This window comes from Cavia porcellus, unplaced genomic scaffold (genome assembly GCF_034190915.1).
Source record: "Cavia porcellus strain 051 isolate PalLab524CR breed Dunkin Hartley unplaced genomic scaffold, mCavPor4.1 scaffold_1, whole genome shotgun sequence".
NCBI lineage: Eukaryota > Metazoa > Chordata > Mammalia > Rodentia > Caviidae > Cavia > Cavia porcellus.
In genome coordinates this window covers 148,439,731-148,463,099 of record NW_026947484.1, presented here as the reverse complement: position 1 = coordinate 148,463,099, position 23,369 = coordinate 148,439,731, and the positions used below count along the sequence as shown (strand labels likewise).

The 23,369-nt window shown below is 39.0% G+C and overlaps 1 long non-coding RNA gene across 2 annotated transcripts; it reads left to right on the top strand.

Annotated features, from left to right (window-relative positions):
• The first annotated feature begins 779 nt into the window (after positions 1 to 779).
• LOC134477943 (uncharacterized) lies at positions 780 to 23,349 on the top strand. Of its 2 annotated transcripts, XR_010050269.1 has the most exons (3): positions 800 to 1,100; positions 13,635 to 13,859; positions 15,085 to 23,349. It is a non-coding gene; the product is annotated as an uncharacterized LOC134477943 (long non-coding RNA). The 2 variants fall into 2 exon arrangements; XR_010050267.1 differs by lacking the exon at positions 13,635 to 13,859 and having other exon boundaries at positions 780 to 1,100.
• The last annotated feature ends 20 nt before the right edge of the window (positions 23,350 to 23,369 follow it).

The following is a 23,369-nucleotide window of genomic DNA, read 5'->3' as shown; positions in this document are numbered from 1 at the left end:
TACTGCGAATGGAAAAACTTTTCACTGGTCCTATATCACAGTTTGTAAACCATGAACATTGAATTAACCCAATAAAAGTGACAATTCTGACCCTGGGCTATACCCATTACTCTAAGGTTACAGCTTGTAAGCCAACTGAAATTGTTCTCTATGTGGTACTTTACCGAAATACTTATCATCTGGAAACCGTATGTAGTGCATATTCTTAATAAATAATAACACATTTTATTTTGGTTTACTGAAAATTAACAGGGCATTTGGGAAATTGCTGTTATTGTGGGAGCCTGTTTCACATTTGCCTTGGCAGTACAACAGCTTTCTAAGTGGAAAACAGGAGAGCCAATGGCTGTTGAGTGTGGGTTTTTTTTTTTTTCCTCTGCTGTTTGTATACAGAAAAAGCCATGCAGCTGGTAACATTAATGACATCCCATATACTCAGAAAAGATGAAAGAAATAAAACATTGTTGTAATGGGCTTAACCATACAAAATTGTCATTTTAAGTTGATACATTTTGCATTCAGGCACAGTGAATCTACTTCTTTGCAACTATATTCCAATCTGTAATCCAAACAGTCTGCAGAGTTTCAAGGCTTTTAAGTGATTGTCTCAGACAGCTTTGTGAACATGCTGATTTCAGAGGCAAAAACAGAGAGGCCACTCCTGTGACGAAAGCCACTCTCTCCTTGCTTCTCATTCTCCAATAACCCTGATTTCTTGGCGTTCCCCCAATGGTCTCCCATACCCAAATCCAACAATGCAAGGACCAGCCTCAGCTGACTAGATTTAATTGCAGAGAAATAAGCTGACTCAATTAGAGCCAGAAGAGCAGCGGTGAGATTCAGAGAGGAGGAGAGGCTAAGGCTAAGACAGAAAAAAGAAAACTTTTTAGTATGTTTTGGTTTTATCTGGTGCTTTATTTTCTTCCCCTTGCTGGTTCTGCAGCACACTAACAAGGAGGTGACAAGAGCCGTACTTCGGACAAAGGTCTCAGTCTTTACGCCCTGGGTTGGACTCTCCGGCCTCTCATCCCTTGCTGTTTGCCATCTTCCTCTTGTCCGTGTTTTGAGGCTGAAATGCTGCAAATGGTTTCATTTTCATGGTAAGAGAAAAATATTTCCAAACATTTCTCTGTGTTTCTGCTGACCTTTGTTTTCCATTTTACTTTTAAATGCACGCCCCCACTCTTTCAGTGAGTCTATCAGTTCTGTGGGTGTTTGGAGGCTGAAATTGAAAAACCATATAATTATTCTCATCTAATGGTGCATTTAATACATCCTGGATTTAGGAGAACTTGCTTTTTCCTATTTAATCCCCTCTTTTCCACATGGCTGATTCTTGAGCATTAATCTTTCTACCATCTACCTTGAACACCCAAGTTGGAAACCAAAGTGACTTTTGCCTTCCCTTGCCTCTCCACATCCCCCACAATCATGCAAACCCTCAAATTTGTCATCTCTATTTTCTTCTTGGATTATTCGCTTTTCCTAACAAGCATGTCAGCCCTTAGTGGCTCTCTTCCTCCATTGCATCCCACTATGCTACAAGAACAGGCACTGAAAAGTTTAAAACCTTCACATCACAGGTCTTTCTACAATCTAGGAGTTGGGTTCCATGTTCTATGGGATTTAATCTGCACTTGCAAAGCAGCCAAGCACAGAGTTTAAACAAAGGGCTCTGGAGCCAAACTGTCTGGGTTCAATTCTCAACTGTACTAATTAAAAGTTGGATAACTTGGAGTAGCACCTCAGGATTTGCATCTGTAATATAGGGTATCTCCATCATAGGGTTATTACAATGACTAAATGAATTCATTCTGGTAAATGGCAGAAAATAGTGAACTATATATAGTGAACTACTTGTCTTTTGCTATATAAAGAAAATAACTATTCCATGTATAGCGCTGGCACCCCATCTACATTTTTTTACTTTTTTACCTTAGCTTTCATTACTTATGATCACATTCTTTACATCCTTCAGCACATCAGGCTACTTGACATATTTTTGCACATATGTTTGTTTGATTCTAAATATCATTCTCATTACTTATCCTTCTCATTTTTTCTCCCTTTAGAATTCTACTCAATGACTTGTTCATCCCATATATCTTTACAAGATTGTGTACCTCATTGTTGCATAATTTATTGTTTCCACCTAACTTAAGAATTTAAGCTGCAAGGACTATTTTGTGTTTGTATCTGTGATCTCCCTTTCTGGAATAGCACATGGGAAGTTATTAAATATTCAAGAAATGATTGATGAAGGAAAGAAGAAAAAAAGGGAGGGAGTCAGAAAAAGGAAATTAGATCTGCTATCTTCGTTGTACCATAGAGCTAAGTCCAGATGGATTAATTCAGTTCTAACAACAGTCCTAAGAGAATGTTATCCTCACTTTATACATAGGAAAAATAAAAGTGAGGTACAGAAGTTAGCTGATTCTTCCAACATTTACCTGGCTCTGGAGTCTGGTATCTCTTACTGACACCAAACACCCATTCTATCTCCCTTTCCAGTTGTCACCATCACAGATTCGTGGAAAAGTCCCCTAGACTCAAAAAGTACCTCACAGCCGCAAAGAGAAGTAACTTACAGTACTATGGATGTGAGGAAGGCAGAATCATAAAAACATAACCTGATGAATAGGAGTTGGATTCTCAGTTACAAGTCCCAAATACAGATTTTCTTTGAGCAAATGTTGTAACAACTCCCAGACTGTTTTCTTGACTGTAAAATGCCCATAACAATGTCAACTCCCCTCTTCTAAAGTTACTATGAGAATGGGGGATATGAAGTATATAAAGCTACAATTGCATAATTTGCATACCATGGGGTTTCAACATCACAATTTAGACTAGTTAGCTTTGCTAGCTTCCTGGCTTGAGAAAGAAAGTTAATAAATTATCCTGTCCATTCTTGGTAATTTTAAAACAAAACCTTAGCACACTTTTGTAATACATCCATTTGGTTTGACTAAGCAAGAGATTTGCGTCAAAGAAAATATTTTATGCATGTTTGAAACAAATGCATTAAGGAATATTGGGGGGAGACCAGAATCTCCTGAAAGGGTAAGAAGTGAAGAAAATATAATTGACCATTAAAGAAAGAGCAAAATGCTTTCATTTGTACTGTACAAATAAAGCAAAACTTCTTTCAAAATCAAAACATCAGTGAACTAGTGTTCTGGAGTTTCAGCTCAGGATTTGAGAAAAGGCAACTCAAATTAATTCAACAATTTTTATAAGCATGAGTGTAGAAAACTGAAAGGAAATCTTGAAACCCAGAGGAAGGATTGCAAGAATTTCATGTTAATCTTAATTTAATTTTAAATACCTAATCACATTTGTAACTGGAGCAGCTATGAACATAGGAAAAATGAGACTTTCTAAAATTGAACTTTTGTTTGACAGGCTTTAACCTGTCTATTTTTCTTTTAGTTTTCTGACACTTCTGCAGTACATGATCAAAGACCAGCCAGTCTCTCATACTCAACATTTAGAAGCAGTTACAAGAAGCAACTTAATTTATGACCGTGAAGATCAAGGACATTTTTCACAAGGTATAATTAAAAGTAGGTCAGTGAGAGAAAGGTATAAGAGAAAGAGAGGTTGTCTAAATATTGTACTGATAAATGGCAAATCCACCTTGAAACAATTTTTCGATTTTTCTCTTTATTTAGAAATCTCCTCCATTTTTACATTTAAAGAAAACTCAGTTTCCAAGATTCCAGATTTCCAGGCATCCTGTCTGTTAGTGTGCAAAACATTATAGATGGTCTGTGGTAATTGATCTGTGGTAATTTATTCTCCTCTACAATCAGAAGGCAAACATTTCTCCTGCCTTTATAGAGGCCCTCAGAAGCATGCTTTCTCTTCCTCTCTAGGTCGAGTTCTCACTAAGAACCAAGGAGGTCCTGGTGACTGGGTGCCTATGCAGAAAACTCCATGCTACAGATTAGAAAGTAGTGGGATTCAGTCCAGGCTCAGCTGGGTATTCTGGATTCAGAAAAAGATAATATCAAAAATTGGGGGAAATGCTACAACTGTGTAAATTCAGAGTTTTCAAATCTTACAGGAATTCTATCTATCTATCTCTAATGTACTATGTGGTAGATGAAGCAAGGCCAAGTAAGAACTAAGGGAATAGAGTAGCAAGAAAAAAAAAAGCTGAAGGAAATCATAGAAATGTCTGATTTAGTTCCAGAAAGTCACTCTTGTGAAACTCATGGGGCCTGGAGAAGAATGGTTTGTGTGCTTAGCTTGGGTTGGCTCAGTTACATGGCGGGAATAAGGAACTAATTGCATAAACTCTACCAAGTGTCTGGCAGCCTGACATGATTTTCCCTTGGTTTTTCCCACACCCACCCCTTCCTGTAGCCACAATTTCAAGTCTCAGCCTCCACTAATCTCCTTTAGCTCCTTTCTGCCCTGCAGAATGACATTCATGCTGAGTGTGTGACTACTTGGCAATAACACCCAGGCTTCACCATAATTGATCATCTCCCCATCAACACTTTGCTCTTTGGCAAAGCTTGCCTGAGGTGTGGCTCTGAGCCCTGTCAGAGAAGTATAACTGCTAACACCTACTGGATAGACGGATGGACGTACCTCCAACAAACCAAATTCTCTAGCAGGCCATTAATCAGTTGTAACCATTTCTACAACCGACAAGTAAAGAAAGACATTTTTAAATGAATGATTCTGTTATGCATGTCTCTCAACACTTTATGTTTGGAGTCATCTGTTTTTGGTAGGGTTGATGTGGTGTTTGATGGTCTTATAACCACAAAATGCCTGAAGTACCTTTCTTTGAAATAATTTAGACCTTTTTTCCTAGTAAGCTGCCGAAAGCACAATTATACAACATGCCTATGGGATAGATCTTGGTAAGCATGTAATAATAACTACTTATACACAAAAATCAGCTTTTTTACATAATTTATCCAGTCTTGGGAAACAGTTGTAAAGTTTGTCATGATCACAAGGGTCTGAGAGGTCTTATTTTCCAACTCTGAGGAACTCTATATCCAAAGAGTACTCTGTTCCCCTTGATACTCCTAATTAATTTCTTTCTTATGTTTATAATCGTTCCTGAGTTCTTAGAATCAAGTATACATTTTTTGATTTCACTGCAGAAGTCTATGTGATGTGCCCAGTTCCTGCATCTCTCCAGTGACATTCTGCCCTGAGTCTTCACTCTGGGTTCTCAAATTAGGTACAGCCCTTCCTGCCATCAGGCCCTCTCACAGCTGGACTGACCTTCCCTGCTATGAATGCCCATCACCTTCCAATTTACCTGGAGATCAAAAAATCACTTTCAGCCGGCATTTCTTTCCTTCTAAAACAAATGGACTCCTTCCTTCAGTTTTCTACTGGTGAATCTCCACAGGTCACATTCGTCAGACCTGACCTCCTTCCACTAGAAGGAAATCCCTTGCGTATGGGGACTCTGCCTATTGTTTTTCATGCTGTGTTCTTGGCACTTAACCAATGCCTGGCATACAATAAACCCTGTGTCTCATTTGCTGGGACTGCCATAACGATATCGCAAGTTGAGTGGCAGAAAGGCCAGAAGTTCAAGATCAAAGTGCTATCAAGGCTGGTTTCCAGTGAGATCTCTTTCCCCGACTTCTTGCTATGTCTTCACACATCCTTACCTCTGAATATGCACATAGGAGAAAAGGAAGGAAACAAGAGCCTTTTCCTGTCTCTCCCTTTTCAGATAAAGCTACCAATGCTATGGGGTTAAGACACCATTGTAATGATTTAAAAACGTAATTTAAATGATCTCTCTAGAGGTTCTGTATTCAAATACAATCACAGTTGTGATAGGGCTTTCATACATGAATTTGTAGAGGACCCAGTGTTGTCCAGAACAGGCCCTCCATGCACATTTGTGGAGTGAATGGTTAAATAAATAAATAGTTTCTTATTCCAAGTTTTTTTTTCTCACTGAAGAAATTGTTCGCTCATAAAGGGATGAACTGTATCTTTCTTTTCCCCCAATACCCATAGTGTTATCTGGCAAATAATACATATTCAATACACTCACTGGACTGAGTTTAAGTTCAACATTCAAGGCAAAGGTGATCTGTGACAACAGAGGTATGCATGTGAGAGAGAGAGAGAGAGAGAGAGAGAGAGAGAGAGAGAGAGAGAGAAAGAGAGAGAGTATGTGTGTGTTTTCATCACAAACAAATGTAATTTAATGACTACCTATGATCATACTAGAAACTAGTCTTAACTTCCTAGGCAGGCAGCTAGCAAACAAGCTCCAGTTTTAAAATCCATTATAGAAAAGAGGCAAATGAGTTGCTTGCAAATTCTGGGGCTTCTTAATTCTCTTCCTCTTTATAATGACAGTATTTTGCTGTGAAGTCATTTTTCTTTCCATAAAAGGAGACCAGGTTCCCTGACCCCAGAAAGAAATGAACCAGTGACTTCTCTACCTGATACTTGACAAACAGCTCTTACATCTTGCTCCCCTGATCTCCAGCAGTGAAACAAATAGATTCTGAAAATAAACTTTTTTTTAAGTGGTTGGGGAAACCATAGCATTCCTATAGAGTCAGATCTCCAGATAATTCTTCATTTTGCTTTTCTTCATGAGAACATCAGGGCCCTGTCATCCATACACACCTCGTATCCACAATCCCAGCCATGCAATTTGCTCAGCCTGCAGCACCCAGCTCAGCAGCACAGTGAGTACTTCCTCCCCAGAGGCCCATTCACAGCGGCACTCTCCTGTCACCTGCAGTTGTCATCCACACTCACAGCATTCTCCAGGACTCTGCTCAAATTTGCCACCTCCGTGACTGAGCAGGCAGGTAATTAGGAGTTGTGGAAGGTATTTCCCTTTAGCTAATCTGCATGCACTTCTCTCTGCTATCACAGAAGAGGAAAGTGACTGAAGAGTGAGCTCACAGCATTCTATTAAATCAACCAAAACTTCTGTTAAAGTCGTCCCTCCTCCCAGCTCTCTGCTCAAGGAGTCCTTTATTAAAATTAGTCATCTTGTGAAAGGCATCAAACAAAACTTCTACTGTGGTTGATGCCATTAGCCTCAGGTCTTCAGAATTTTTCCTAGTGGGAATACGTGCTTTTGTCCTCGCTTAGTTTGCCCTTGCCTAGATTTTCTCAAGAAAATTTGTGCACTAAAGAATAGTAGTCAGTATACATTTATAGAACATCTGATTGAATAAATGGAAGAAGTTAATATAAACTGCAATAACAAAAGCGTAAAATGTTTTAGTATAAGAATATTTTGATACAACAGTTTTAAGACTATTTTTGAAATGAATTGGGGGCTGAAATCCTTATAATTGTGTTTTGTTGGTAAGAAAAGCAAGGCTTAGTTTAACTTTGGAATCTACACAAAGAAAAATCTTCACACTCCGAAAACTTCAGAAATAACACCTGGGTCAGAAAACTTCAGGCCCAACCTGCCAAGATACACTTCCCATCTCTTGTTCTTATCGCCAAGTCCCATTGTAGCTGTAGCAGAGTTTTGTGAGAATTTCTATGACAATATGTCACCTTCAGTGCTTTCTAGAGGCCAATAGCCTTCGCTCTGGGATTCTCCAACTCTCAGGACTGTTCGTGTCTCCTTGTAGAACGTTCATTGGTCAAGTTATCTGCTTGCCGTGTACCCATATGCTGGCAGAAAATGAAGGACACTCAAGGCTCTCATCAAGTAAGCCTCAGTCAGTGAGAAATAAAAACCAGAGGAGAAATGATTTTCCCTATCAAGTTTTGGGTGGAATGTTCTGGGGGACAATCTATCTGCTCCTCAGAAGGATTGCATAGGATCAAGCCCTCACTATCCCTGGGTAGAACCTACTGACGATAACCCTTATTTTGACTTTTCTTCCTTCCTCTTTTCACTTTTCCCTGCCTCAGTCCTGTTCCCAACTTAGTACTCCTGGTTCTGCCACTTGTATGATTTTGTTCAAGTTCACAAACTTCTCTGCACCTCAGTTTCCTCCTCTGGGCTCTGGGGATAATACCAGCACCTGCTACATGGGGTGTAACAAACCTAAAACACAACACATTTATTAGCACTAGGTACAACACTAATCCAAATAAACGAATATTCAAAGGAAAGTTTCTATGAGAAACCACAGCACGGGAGAGCCCTTTACTTGTTGTGGATGGAGTCCAGGGCTTAAGTAGCTGAACATGAGACATGTGGTTGGCTGTATAGCCTGGGGCTCAATCACAGGCAGAACCTAGAGATTCTTGCAGACCATACTAATAGATTCACCCTTTCTCCACAAAGCAATGTAAAAGTGTTGAAATTTTTAAGAAGGAACATGATGTGATATGATTTCTGGTTTCAGAAGATAATTCTAGAAGGTGGAAGGTGATGACTAGAAAGCAAAGACATATTTCATGAAAAATAAAATAAAGTCATATTATATCCACACACGAGACAATTGACCGGGGCTATAAAGATCAGGCCATTCTCACTATCCCTGTCTCTCATGCAAGAAGGAGATTATATCTCATAGAAAAGACTGAGGCAGCTCTACTTTTTTATTTTCACTCCAATGTCATTAGTCAGTAACAAAATGATGATCATACACTGTGTTAGTTTGCTTTTGGTTCTGAACAAATGCTCAGATTAAATCCACACAGAATTATTACTATACAATTTTGGAAGTATCAGAAGTCGAAGAGGGATTTTGCTGAGCTAAAGCATGGTGTTGGTAGGGATGGTTCCTTCTGGAAACTCAGAAGAGAATTCATTCCGTGAGTTTTGCAGTTTCTACAGGCATCTTTTATTTGTTGGCCTGTGACCACCTTGCAAACCACTGGTGTTTTTAAACTGGTGTCTCTGATTCTGAAGCTCTTGCACCTCTTTCATTTACAACTTTTGTGGTCCGAATGGGCCTGAGTATTCAACCCAGGGATATCTCCAGTCTCAAGATTCATGACTTAATCAAACCTACATGGTCCTTTTGGCAATGCAAAATAACAGTATTCATGGGATCTAGGAGTGAGTGAGAACGTGGACATTTTGGCAAGCATTAGTCTACCCAATGGAGGCTGTGAGTGACAGATTTATGTTTCGGTGTGTTTTCTCAATACCTCTGATATTTGCACTGACCAATTCTACCTAAGGCTCCATTGTGCAGAAGGCTTTTAAAAGGTGAAACAATAGCTGGAGAGTCAACTCAAGGGAAGATTATGAAAACAGAGATCTGGTCAGGTGTGAGATAGTAGATGAGGGACACATAAACTTACCGTATTGCTTCTAAAGCCATCTCTTAAAACAGCCACTGTGTAAGCATCACCCTGGAAATTTCTTCAGCATTTTTTTTTCATTTTGCAGGTGAAAAACCTAACACTCAGATGAGTAAAGAACTCATCTGAGGTCACTGTAAATCCATGGTTAAGCAAGAAATCTCGTCCAACCCTTCAGTGGCCCCATTTCATAAAATTTCCCAAAGCATAGTTACCTCATCAAGACTTGGTTGTGATGTGTGTAGAATATAGTGTCACATCAAGAAAAATACAATCTTCATTTTAATTAAAATGAGCTTACAGTAACCACTATAATTTTCTCTCTGGTATTTGTAAGTCATTTAATAAAATTCTTGCTGTAACTTACAATAGTCCTGTGCCCTGTTCAAGGCCTCTCTCTCCCTCACTTCATCATTTTATGACTGGCAAAGATCTTAAACAGATCATTATAGTTGAAATATCTGAAAGTTTGGAAAACAAAAGCATTTGCATATCCATGCCGGTATGAAGATATTTTCTGAAAAAAAATGAGTTTTCTGAGAGATTAGATTAAAAACAGCTCATCTTCCCACTTTATTTCACTAAACTAGTTTTCCTTTCTTGCCCTCATTGTTAGCACAGAGCATGAAATTTTCCCTCCAAGGATGAGCTGCTGAATTTGGTTTCCTTATTGTGGCATCCACAAGTCCATATTAATCAACCTGGCATACCCCTGTGCCTGCTGCCATTTCTTTGATATGTGAGTAGAAGTTCTGCTGTGGAACAAACCGTGTCTGTGTGAACTACCCCCTGAGGTGGATCTGGTATTCAGGAGCATGACAGGGGCTGTGGAAGGTTCCATCCTGTACATTTTGAGAGGAATCATGTCAATGTGACAACCATTAGGCACTTGTTTTCATCATGCAGAGAATCAAGAGGCAGAGCAAATCAGCTGGCTTTCCAAAGAATGTCACGCTTCTGAAAAAGCTGTTCAAAGTTTGACTTTTTTGCTTTTCAGTTTGTTAAAATGTTTGTCCAACTGGAAGGTGAACTGTAAAAACTCGGCTGAGTTGAAACAAATAAAATGTCCTTTATGGTCCTCTCCTGGTTCTCTGCGGGGAGCTGGGAGAGCCACCAGGTGATCAAATGTACCTGGTGCCAAAGAAAGGGCATGCTTAAGGCTAAAAAGATTCTTTTGGCAAAAAGAAAAACATGTCAACCAATTTTTTTCTTTCTAAAAAGAAGAGATAATTGATGTCTTCTTCATATCTTGTAGGACCATAGAGAGGACAAAAACTGTCATATTAGAGGTAAACTGAAAAGACTACTGGAATTTGACAAAGGTCAAGTTCTAAGTGTTATTCTTTCTGAAGCCATAAATGCCTACAGAGTAGTCAGTTATCAGGAAAAGTTAGATTACTGAAGTTGAACTAAATTGTATTGAATTATAAACATTAAGACAAGAAACACTTCTGTATTGCAATAGCATTGTTAATACATAACTTATTTAAGGGCAATCTTACACATCTGATCCATGGTACTTAAATGTTCAGCTCCATTAAGGTTGAGTTCCAAGAAAATCAGATTGCTGCTCAGATCCTGAGCATCACAAACTCTACCAGAGCAAACAGAAAGCAACCACCAGCACCACAACGAGAAAATAACTAGGGCCTCCACTGTTTCTGTTAGGTTTCTCGATTCTTCTCATGCCCACACGTTGCTACTTCACCTCTCTTCACTGTACTTTCAAATATGTCTTAAATGTTTCAAGTCCATACAAAGCAGTGGCAAGCCACATAACAATATTTACACACATCAGTACCACCACCACCACACCATGCAAAGATACAAGAGCAAAAATTAAATTTTGTTCTTCTTCCACTGATGCAAGGTTTATGATGTGCCAATTTGACTGCATGACATTTCTCAAGCTTTTCCTTGTGTCAAATGCACTTTGACAAATAAAATCAGACAAATCCACCACTTTTAATATCCCTTATCTTTGTATTCATTCATCAGGGAATAGCAAAATCATCAGGGAAGAGAACCCAAGTCTATTAACTCTTTATTGTGTAAAGATGGCATTCTCTGAGCTGTTGAAAAGTTCTGAAAGACTGGAAGTTAAAGTGTCTTCTTTGCAATATCACAGGATAAATGGAGCCCTAAACTTGAACTAAGAATACCTGGGGCAGTCTCCCTGATTTTTTTTTTTTTTTTTTTTTTTTTGTCCTTCTAAGATTAGGTCTACTTAATCAAGTTGCATTTCAAATTTTAGAAAAGACCAAATTATATAAGAAACAAAATTTGAAAGTGAATTACAAACTAATGGAAGCATGAATGTCAGTGCAGTATATAATGATCTTAAAGCCCAAGTAGGAAACAACCAAGAGACTCTACACTTGTACACATCTTAAAGCCTAGGCATGTTCATAGTCCTTGGTGTGTCTCCAGTATGTAGCACAGTTTCTTGCACATGGTCAGTGCTTATCCTTATAAAAGCCAAGAATGTGTTGATGGTTTAATGAATGGGTGGTGTAAGAATAGCTACAAATAAATGAATAGACACAATATATAATAATATGGTCAATTATTTGTTCAGTCATAGGGAGCAAATTTGGGCTCCTGAAGGAGAAAGAATAGAAAAGAAGAAGACTTTGGAATGAGGGAAGAAAGGAAAGTTCAGATAGAGAAAGGGAGCACAACTTGTTTGAAAGTGACAAAAGGGATTCTGGAGAAGGAAAATGAACTAGTTGGCCTTAAAAAATGGGCAAATTTGAGGGAAATGAAAGGGAAGAAAGAGGGCTGTGTGGGAATAGTTGATGGAGAGCTGCACATGCATAAATGAAGCATTTTCTACTATTTGGTGGGCTAGATGTTGAAGAGAACTCAGAGTGAACAGTAACTATTACATGGACCTCAGGAAACTGCTCAATAACTTATCAATGAGAAGTTGCAGGGGCTGGGGATTTAGCTCAGTGGCATAAGCACCTGCCTTGCAAGTAGGCAGTCATGAGTTCGATCCCCGGTACCCATAAAAAGGAAAAAGACCAAAAAAAAAAAAAAAAAAAAGAAGTTGCACACCAGGTCTAAAGGAGCAATAACCAATGGCTCAGTCCATCTGGGTGTGTTTTCATGAAAGAAGTGGTTCCTGAGCAGGTGTGTGAATCTTTGGTAGTGGTGGGCACAAGAAATGTGGAGTCAAGGAAGCTATGTGAATTTGGTTCTAAAGAAAATAAGGTTTCTGAGCAAAACCATTCTACTAACAGACCTTTACTTTAGTCATCACATTCATACAACTTCACCCCACACCAAACTCTTCCTCTGGATTCCTACATCACGTGACAGTGTACAGTTGATTGCGGTCTGTCGTCTTTTGTCACTCTCTTGCATTTACTGTAGTCTCATCTCCTACAAGAAGGAAGTTATGTGCCCTTACCCTGAACTTCCACCCTGTGCTTTTAAGTCATTGAGAAGAAGCTACCCCTGGTTCATCCCTGCACTGAACTTCTTGCTCCACGCTGTTTGCAGCAAAGTCTTTGATACCTCCATTCTCATGTTTATCCTGCTGCCCCCTGGAGCCATCCCTGCCTGGATCTATCTCTTCTTCTGCCCCATTTCCCCATTTTGTTCTTCTCCTTGGAAGTTTACATTTACTAGTCCTTGGCTTTTGATTTCTTCCCCAGGACTCTGGTTTTTATTTTTGACTAGTTTAAAGCTGCTCTGGCTGGTTTCCCACTTCTCCCCACCAGGATCACATGACTCATTTCTGTGGCTTGATCTGGCAATGATCTGATGCCACTGAAATTCTACAAATCAGCTACTATCTAAGAAAGCACGAGAACATACAGCATATTCTTAATAAATATTTTAAGTAATTAATTTTTTAAATGTTCGTATTTTTGCCTTTTGACAGTCTTACAGTTTCTTTAGATTAGGGATATGATGCTTGTCTATGAATATTGTTGGGCACAGAGAGCACTCTCCTGTAGTGCGACCCACCCTTCAAATTCAAAGAACAATTCCTTTGACCTCTACAGAGGCAGCTTTCTTTGAGGGGCCCATGGAGCAAGGGCAGAACTGCAGACTTCGTGAACTGCATTTTAAGCACAGCACATGGTGAGCACTCTGTGTAACTTCCCTGTAAGTTAGACTAGTACTTATAATGAAAGGTTTGTGAGTTCAGAAAGCCCCAGGGTATTCGAAAAGACAGTTCGGCTTCCTGTCTGGGAAGAAAATGACAGCTCTCCTCACTGGGATTAAGCTTCAGATATTCAAGAGGAAAAAAGGAAAATGTGTGAGTGATGCATTGGATCCACTGACTCCTGAGCATTACCCCTGTGGAATCTGATGCCTAATGTACTGTCAGTGCATTGAGGTGCTGGGGATCCTTTCAGGAAGGAATGTTGTCTCTCCAGATCCAACGACCACCCGTGAGGTACCGGATGGACGGCAGAACAGCTGATCCATTCTCCTTCCTGCATATTTCCTGAAGACTTTTCATACTGGCATCCTTGTTCTAATTCTGCTTCTACCCAAGTCTCAGTTATCCTTACTCTTTTGGATGGCAGCTGCCAACTTCACCTGAACTATCTCGTCTAGAACTCACTGCCCTCAACTATGTGGTCTTCGTACGTCAGAAGGTGACTGAAACCTCAGTTAAATCATTTTCTACTAAAATCCCTCAGTGATTTGGTTTGCTGCAGAATAAAAAAGAGTGATCTATCACAGCATAAAAAGTGTTATATGAGTTGGCTCAAGTCCAAATTCCCATCTCCTTGTCCACCCCACCTACCAATATCTGCCTTCTCCTTTTCAAACTCATACTAGCAAATTATTTTTCATTATTTAATTTTTCTAGTAATCCTATGTATTCAGAATGCCCAAACCTATAGTTACGTTATTTCCTCTGCCTGTGACAACGTTCCACTCCTTCACTTGGAGAATTTTGGTTTTCTTAAAGATTTAGCTTACATATCAATCAGATTCACTATGTCAAGTCCTCCCTGACTCTCAGTAGGCATGATTAGACACCCAGTTTCTCTGTTACCCGCCCCCCACTCTCTATACTACACTATCCCTACATGCTCCTGTCTCCAGGTTAGCTTTTGCCAGTTCACAATATAATCTACCCCACATTCTGGGCAATCCTAGATAAGATCCTCTAAAATTTCCATTACTTCCAAAGAATTCAGTATAGCAGTGGTGTCTCAATAAACATTTCTTAAACAAATGAATACACTTATGAAGCATTCTTAGGCAATGAATAAAACACATAAAATATGAACATATGTTGGGGGTCAGGCAAGGTGGGGCTAATGGTTAATCCGAACAGTTAAATGAGTAAAGCCAGAACTCTAACATAAAAACTGAGACAAACTAAGCAGTGCTTGAAATGAGATTTGATACATCCCCACTATCAAGAACTGTAAACTAAAGCTTTTGAAAAAATAGTATTATCTTTGAATTTCTGAAAGAGAGTTTGGGTGCCTTCTGTAAACCTCCAGAATATGGTTTATTGTATTATTGACTGTGAAAAGGAAGACTGACCCTGGGGAATGATTTAATGATAGTCTCTAAGGAGTCACAAAGGTGTCACTTGGCCATGAAAATGGAAGTTTGAAAGAGAAAGAAGAAGCTGTAGATATAAATTATGCAGTATTTTGGTGCTTTTGATATTATGTCTCACAAAAGGCTAACGTAAAGTAAGACGGGAGCAGAGAAACTTTTTGATTAAATAACAAAGCCAGATTAATATTTAAGGGCCAGTGTATCTATGAGTGTGGACAACTAAAAAGGAAGAGAAATGATTAAAAGAAATATTTAAGGTTTTGCATGAGCAATGATTTAGTTTATTTTGTTTGGCAGGTCAATGATAAGAAAAGTGCAATAAAGTACCAAGACCAGCGTCTCCCTCCCCAGCCTTCAGCCACACTAACTGTCATTTCCAAGATCAGCAATAATTATTCCAGAAGAGCCGCTATCTTAGTCTTTTGTGCTGCTACAACAAATTGCCTCCAATTGGGTAACACAGAAAGATCAGAAATTTATTTTTCACATTCTGGAGGCTGATCATCGAAGGTGCTGACTGTTTAGTGTCTGATGTGGAACCATCTCTGACTCTGTTGCTTCAGCCTACAGAGAAGAGGAACACAATTTCTTTACATGCGGGAAGGTACAGAGGTAAAAACAATGAACTCTTTATGGAGAGCCCTTAATTTCATTCCTCAATTATCTCCCAACAGTCATACCTGTGTTAATATTCTCATCTTGTTTCAACATGAATTTTAGAGGGAACAAAAGCTGTCAAATCATAGCCCCATGTGAGTCACCCTTGCATAGACTATTACCAAAAGCATTGAAAGAGGTGGGATAACATGCAAATTCCAGAAGTTTCTTAGATGCTTTCTCACCACAACAATCTGGTTCAATGAAACAGAAACAAAACAGACATCAGAATACTCTGAACACATTCAGGGCTTGGGTCAGGCCAAGTGCAAGAAGACAGAGCAGGTGATCTATACTCTGTCACGTAGACAATCTCAGCAGCACAGGCAATGCTAGAGGGCACTGTGAATTAAAAGCCATTTTCCAGCATATATTCTTTATTTCAAATCCATGCTTTCTGTGGTGGAAGAAATCTTCCACACACTGCTCAGCTGGTCAGCTCTGAAACCCATGAAAGGCCAAAGATTACTCCCTGATAACAGCAATGGCTTTGTTCCTTGGTGAAATTGCCACTGTGAAGAGGTACCGATGTACACATAGACTTGTTTAGTAAGAGTCCGTTATCTCTAGTCTCTTTCAAAATTGCTAGGAAGAATCCACAGGCCTGGGTTTTTCTTGCTTTTCTTTAAGATTTTTTTTTCCCCGATTGTATAACTGGGAGCAGTGTTCCACATCTTAGGCCAATCATGTAGCTTTAGCATCCAGGTTAGTTTCATCTACGAAATGCGAGGGAGCCTGAGGCAGGGCATCTACCAGCAGAGCTCTAGAATTTAAGAGTACGTAGATCACTAAGGTCATTTACTAGTGTGCTTATTTCGCACAACCTCAGCTTTTCCAACTCAAAAATCAGTGCTGAGAATTGCTGCTATGTTGGTCCTCCTCTCACTGAAATCCTGAAAATATGTAAAAAAAGAAGCCCCCACCCTGCAAAAAAGTGAAAGCTGAAACATGAATTAAAATAAAGTTTACATCAGATACAGGCTGATAAAGTTTACATTAGATACAGGTACACCGTCAACATGGAGCCAAACAAGTAAATTTGGGGTGATACTTCATGAGTTTCACATTAGAGGAGTCTATAAAGCCTCTGACTAGGTCCCTTTTATCTATTTGCAAACTGGGGAGTTGTTATTCAGCTTTCTGTAGCTGCAGTAAAATTTAAGGAAAAAGAAGTTAAAGAAAGAAAAGTTTGTTTTTGACTCATTTTTCAGAGGGGGCACTTCATAATCATTTCGCTTCATTGCTTCTGGTCCTGTAATGAGGCAGCACATCTGGACTCCCACCCTACTGGACGGTGCTATATTCACAGCAGTTCACCCACCGCAGTTTGCTGTCCCACATGCCAATCATGTCTGGACACGCCCTGACAGACACAGCCGGAAGTGCACCTTATTAATTTCTAAGCAGTTCTCAATCCAATTAAGTTGACAATCAAGATAAACCATCACAGGGAGGTTAAACCAAAAACCAAAACCAGGAGTCACATTCAAATATCTACAGCTGAGGAGCATACAGCTTAAATGAATGAAGCATAAATGTTATAAGGAGAACATTGCACAATGGAGAAAAAAATTAAATATCTAATTTTTTTGTTTTTTTCTTTATTTTATTAATTAATTAATTAATTTATTTATTTTTTTGAACTGGGGATCGAATTCAGGACTGCTTGCAAGGCAGGTGCTTATGCTGTTGAGCTAAATCCCTGGTCTCAATTTATCTAATATTTTCGAATTCAATTGTTTAAAAAAATTGGGGCTGGGGATTTAGCTCAGTGGCATAAGCGTCTGCCTTGTAAGCAGGTGGTCATGAGTTTGATCCCCGGTACCGATAAAAAATAAAGGTTAAAGAAAAAATTACCTGCACCAAACTAAAGAAAATTGAATCAGCAACATGAGCAACATGCAACATGAGCGTGTAGACTCTGTGGCCTATAATTTCTAAGATCCCTTCCAACACAGTATCTCTGTTCACAATTTATACCAATATTGCAGAACAGTAACAGGCTCTGGGACCTAATCTGACTGCAGTCATCGCTCTGATTGTGTGTGTGTGTGTGTGTGTGTGTGTGTGTGTGTGTGTGTTTGTGACAACAAATACGGATGAGTTGGGGTGGGGAGGAGAGAAATGAAATTTTAATAAAAGCAAGAGAAATCCAACAAAAAAAGAATCTCTAAATTGGAAACTTCTAATAACAGTATTCAAAAGAGATGGGGCACATTCAGGGTGGTATGGCCATAGACTGGTGACGGTATTACTTGCTATGATGATGCTGTTTAGACAGACAAGAGAAAAACATCCTAGGCTTCCTTGGTGACCATAAGAAAACCAAGAAGTACATTCACATCAATCAATATTAGGCACCACATACAACATGTTCTGAGATGATACACAAATGGAGGTAATAGTGTGGGAATCCAGGAAAGCTCTGCAGAAGAAATAATCTTCAAATGGAGCCTTAAAGAATGAATGAATTTTTGACCACAGGCAGGCCAGGTAAGGGGTCCTAGGTGGAATGAGAAACATTATACAAGTGCCAGGAAGAAGAAAGCACAAGATACATTGGGAAACACAAATAGTTCATTATTTGGTGGGAGAGCCGATATCACCACTTGGAGAAAATATCATGAGATAAAAATATAAGCTGTGTGAGCTCAGACAATTTACTTTATTTTTCTGAAAAATACTTTTCAGAAAAGTAATAATGTATCTATTTTACAGAATTTCCATGAGCTTTAAAAATGCTACTGTATATGATAGCAAGACTTCAATAAGTTTACTTTTCTGATTAGCACAAATAGCTGATGTAATTTCAATGCAAAAAAAACACCCTTTACTCTTGTCACACACACACACACACATACACACACACACACACACACACACACACACACACACACACTGTCTTTAATATTGTCCAACATTACTAATTGGGTAGAGGACGTGGTGGTTCATGACCCAGCCCTTCCATTCAAGATTGAGACCTTCATTTCCCCAGCTGCTAGATGCTTTGGCTGTTGATAACTGTCTTTTGCAGGGAAATCTAAGAATTGCCCTCTGCCAATGGCAATCTGCTCGTAAAAGTCTAGACTCTCCAAGTCAATCTGCATGCAATGAAGGGTTGATGAAAAAGTACAAATTCCCAGCCATCTTGTTTCAATTTAGAACAATTCTGCAGGACCCTCTCATGCTAAGAGCTCTTTGGAGGCCAGGCTGAGGCCACCGTTGTATCTGCACCATAGCTAAAGCACTCCTACCCATTCCTGCTCCTTTCTCTCCCCTACTGGTGCTGGTCCCTGTGCTCTTCAACAAACTTCTTGATCAAATCTCTAGCTCAATATGCATTTCCAAGTAACCCTACCCAAAGCAGTTATATTCTGTTAATTTGCTGCAACATAAGAACCTCAATGATTCACCTTAAAATTTATTGACCAGGGCCTAAGGCACAACTACCTTGCCCTGGGCAGAATCCTACTCTAGAGTAGTGCTTGTGGTGGCCTCAGGGTACTCTAAGTAGTATTTCTACTAAAGAACTGACATAGAGGGCATATACTCCTTGCCTTGGAGATTTGAACAAAAAACAAGATTTGACCATTCCATGCCCTCCAATCTATAAGATGCCACCAAACAAAGGCAGAAGAAAACAGTTTTTGTAACACAGATCACTAAGCATTTCCTACTCCCTCAGCATTGTAAGGAGGGATTTCCTGTACTGAACCTTGTCTTCATTAGCATGAATGCATACCCCAAAGTAGCTCAACAGAGCAGTAAACCTCAGTGAAAGCACTAGAATCAATTGCATGAAAATGTTCTTCCACAGGAACTGGGAGGTCACAATTGGAAGATGTGGTCTTCTAATATATTAGTAACAGAAAGTGAGAAAGCCTGGAGGAGCATTTGTTTCCTTCTAGGTGAGAGGCCAGTTAAAGGCTTAGAAATCTAATCAGGAGCCCAGGCTGTCTGCTTCAGAGTCCTGGTACCTGGACATGCTTGGGCTCTTTCTTTGGTGGAAAAGGGCTGGCTGATGTTAGCCTCACCTTTCCCTACCCCACCGCTAAACAGAATTAAGAATGGATGCTTAATGCTAGTACACCCAAAACTCATTTGTGCTGAAAAACTAAAGCTGTATTTGGCAAGGCTTCTTGATTTTGCAAACAGAAAAAGACACATTTACAGGAGTGAGAATGACTTTCTCACTTACTTTAAAGCACTTTACACTTTGTTGAGAAGTCAGAAGAGAACTTCACTGAAAATCCGCTAAAACAATTACTGGGTTATTAGCATAGACTTGTAAGAGTTAGCTTTCAAGCTCCCACAATAAAGAAAGCTCTTTAATAGACCCTCAGTCCCCCTCATAAACCTCAGGCATAAGAAATTTTAGCAAAAAATATCCAAAAGAGACCAAAAGGCATTCAAAAAATCACTCATTAAAAAATTATCTTCATTTCTTATAGAAGAAATCAGTAGAATAGTGGTTACTAGAGAGTAGAACAAGAGGAGAAATAGTAGAGACAGGGTAACAGAGACCCAAAATACAGTCACAAAGAAAAGATAACTGTTTTCTTTCACAACACAGCAATCAGACTAGAATTTAGAGTGATGTCTTATGTATTTTATAAAGTACCACAGGAGAGGAGTTCAAAACCTCCCAACATAATGATAAATGTTTGAAAAGGTGAAAATTCTAATCACTCTGATTAAACATTGCAACCACTGACTAAGAGTATGTTACAGGGGGAGAACATGGCAGATAGATAACAGCAGCTACGGAGGCTCTCTGAGATAGCCAGCTTAGATTCCTTCCAGGAATAGTGTGGTGTGGGGAGTCCTAAACAGGGAAAGATACAGCCTGCCAACCCAGGAACAAACTAAGCTGAGAGAAACCAACTGGGAATGCAATCCCGACTGGAACAGCTGAAGTCTCAGTGCTAAAGCTGGAACCCGTACCTCTGGAAACTGCGGCTTGAATTTCCTGCCACCACTGCTGCATCTGAATTGGCACAGCAGGGATAGAGACATGAAAGCTCTGAGAGTGGGAATCAGCAAACTGAATTGAGAGCAGAGCTGGTGAGGAGTCGTGCATCGACCTGTGGTGAGTGAGAGGAACGGGGACACTTCCATAGACTAGGAAGCTCCAACAGAGACGTTCTGGGACCTGGCAGACTAGCCAGAACAGGAATTCCCCTCTCAAGCGGGATTGGTGGAGAGTGCTTGATCTGGGTGACACCACGGACTAAGATGCAGTAGGCTAGCCCAAACCAGGTCCCTGCGCCTAGCAGTGCACCCTAATGCAGTGAAGCCTTCAGCAGGTTGACTGACCTGAAGGGATGGGCCCAGCATAGGCTCCCCAGGTCTGTGTCTCCCTAGTACATTGCAGTGGGCGGGAACACCTACCCATCGTGATTCAAACAAACTGTAACCGACAAAGAAAGAAACTGGGCCTCCTATATACGCTTGTATGGAAGGAACAAAACGTATGGGAAGAGGGAGCAACAAGAAAGGGTCCTCAGTCACCAATCCTGAGAACACTGATCCAGGAAAGGTAAATGCAAAGGAGAATGAGGACAGAAAACATGCACTATCAGGCACGGCACCAATAGACATAAAGCAATATCTCCAGGACCTCATAGATGAGTTCAAAAGTGAAGTATTTAACCAAGTAAAGCAAGATATAAGTAGAATAGTTAAAGAAATGCTAAGCACCTCCCAAGAAAACACAAATGGTGGAATGGAAGAACAGAAAAAAAGGAATTGTTTGATGGAGAAAATAGAGAAAATGTAGAATACATGAAGCAGGTTCAAAGAGATTACCAGGAAACTAAAAATTCTATTGAAAGCTGGCATAACAGCTTGAAAGAAACTAAGGATAGATTATCTGAACTGAAGGACAGATTTGTAATGTGGGATCATAAAAGGAAAAACTTCTTAAAAATAACAAGGAAACAAGCAGTAACAATACAAAGGCTAGAAGATGATAAGAGGATCTATAACTTAAGAATTAAGAATGTAAAGGAAGAAGCAGGGATACAAACAAATGAACTGCAAAGGCTATTCACAGAAATAATCAAGGAGAACTCCCCAAATATGGGAAAAGGTAAAGATACTCCAATCTATGAGGCATACAGGACCCCAGCCACCTACAACCCAAACAGAACTACACCCAGCCATATAATAATCAAAATTCCAGAAATTCAATATAAGAACAGAATATTAAAAGCTGTCAGAGATAAGAAACAGATCACTTACAAGGGAACACCCATCAGAATTACAGCAGACTTCTCGGCACAAACCATCAAATCACAAAGAGTGTGGGGTGAAATAATTCAAGCTTTGAAAAACAAAAACCTCCAGCCAAGATCGATATGTCCTGCACAACTGTCCCTAGAAATTAATGGAGAAACAAGGTGCTTCCAGGATAAAAAGGAACTAGGGGAATTTGCAACCACCAATTCAACTCTACAGAGAATACTGCAGGACGTTCTAAAAGAGAAAAATAGCAAGATTCCAGAAACAGTAGCAGAGAGGCCACAATGAGTGGAGCACAAAGTGAAATGAGGCAGACAAACTGACAACTAATGACCGAAAAAGAGCTCAACAGAAATGAGGCAGGTTGGATGGTAGGAACAGCTATTTTGGAGAAAACAAGACATCATAATAGCTAGTGCTGATTTAATATCATCTTGTTTTGAAGTCCCATCAGGCTTTATTCTTCTCTCTCCATCGGTCTTAACATGTTGTATCTTATTGGATTTTGTTATATGTAATAATATAAACAAAAACTTTTATAGACAAGGAGATAATACAGAAACCATTGTTCATTTTATGTTAGTTGGTTCTAAATACCCTGTAATACTGTCATTCTCTTGAATGGATTTACATTGTCTTGATATGTTTGATGCTACAGTATACGAAGTTATACTCAAAGATTTCAAGGAAAGAGACACTATGGTAATTACTTTTATGTCAGGATATCTTGTGGTGAAATACTATTTTGCTTAAATAATTATGTTCTGACCTGTGCTGTTTTGTTATGTCCTCTTTTATCTCAATCTCCTTTTTTATTATTTATTTTTTATTTTTGTCTTTTTAATTAAGGGAAAAAATAAATTTAAAAAATAGCAGTATATATTATAGTAACCCACTTGATTTCCTATTAATTTGATTTGAAACCCAGTATTGCTCTCACCATCTTGTTTTGACTGATTTTACTGTATTCTGTTTTGCTTGATAGTACCAAGTTTGAGAGTATAGGCAACGAATGTGAAGAGAATAAGATTCAGTATGATGCCAATTCTGATTTGACTATTATCTTCTTTTGAACTCCTGTAATGTCTCCAGTGTTTTGGTTTTATTCTTTACTGTTTTCTTCAATTTTATTATAACTGATGATATAGGCAATTCTTTTTAAGATAGCAAGAGGCATTATGGTAACCATTGTTGATTACCTTGTATTCTATTTATACATTATGTACTATGTCCATCCTTTTGATTTGACTAACTCTGTTTTGTTATGTCACATTTGGTTTTATTTTCTTCAAAAAAAGTAATAAGAACTGTGGGAATAATAAAACCCAAAATGTGTAATTGTCATTGTAAAAAAGAGAGGAAAAGAAAGTGCTCTAAAGGATATAACTACATGTATATTTAAGCATATAAGATAGATAACCATATTACTGAGGGTTTTTTTTTTTTTGGATCATTGAACAGAACTGTTTGCAGTCTCACTGTCTGAATATCTACTTTATGTGCTTTAATTTTGTAACTTGAACAACTACTTCTAAGATGACAATAGGTAATCTATTAACTAGTGATTTCCTACTGTTTATTTTTTTTTGAAATTCTGTATAACTTGTACCCTTTTTCTGTTTTTTTCTTTTTCTCCTTAAATAAAATTTTTAAAAAAGAGTATGTTACAGAATAGTTGCTTG